Source organism: Sinohyriopsis cumingii, chromosome 2, assembly GCF_028554795.1.
Source record: "Sinohyriopsis cumingii isolate HCF-2022 chromosome 2, ASM2855479v2, whole genome shotgun sequence".
NCBI lineage: Eukaryota > Metazoa > Mollusca > Bivalvia > Unionida > Unionidae > Sinohyriopsis > Sinohyriopsis cumingii.
In genome coordinates, this window is record NC_142962.1 from 123,483,302 (window position 1) to 123,484,253 (window position 952).

Sequence of the window (952 nt, forward strand, 5' to 3'; positions counted from 1 at the left end):
TTAAAACCAGGGGGTCGTTGATCAATGTCTGTCCAATGGAACACTTTCAACTGAATCAGTCCTTGTATAGCATTCAGGTACCTGTGGTTCAAACACCGGTGACGTAACGGATGCAACTGTTCTTTACGTTTCACTTGTAGTTTGACCAGTTCTCGGTAAATGCGTTCTCTCAACTCCACAGGCAATGCACGAATGTTCTCTTGTAAAGTATCCATGAATAGATCAGTCAGTACAATTCATAATCTTCTCCTAGAGCAAAAGTAATCCACATAGTAAGTAATTTCTGGCCACTGCCATTCAGGGTAACGTCCAAAAATCTCATTGAACTCTTTTGATGTAAACGGTCTAGAGTGATATAATAGGATGAATGCACACTTGACCCAGAGAAATCTGACACATTGGTTGACTTTTTTCACTTTCCTCTTGTGAATTTCTCAGCACAAAAGTTCTACAGTTACCCATTGAGATTTCACTCTGGCAAGTCCCTGCCAAAATCCTTGTAAATCTTCTCTTGCAGTTCTTTAGGTAATGATTCAATATCGCTTTTGAAATGAAGTTTAAATACTGGCCTCGGTGATGTCCAACATTTGCCTCCTAACCAATCTGGTTTCTTCTTCAACGACATGGTAAGTTGCTTCAATGTCTCGGTCCCAATAAGGGTAAGTAATGACAATTCGGTGACCAACGAGCATGTTCTAGGTAGGCCGAATCTTGTGGTTCCCAGTGGTGAAGTGACACACCGCAACTGAAGCACTTGACTTTATCCCCTTCGCCCAAGTAGAAAAATCCGGCTCTGGCTAATTCTTCGGGGGTCGGTCCTCCCAGATACTTAGGCCATTTTCCTTTGAACGATTGAAGACGATTTTCAAAGTCGCAGTATTCCGACAAACGCACAGGGAACGAATATTTCGTCTTTCACAGGTTCGTTTCGATGAGGATTGGGTGACATGGA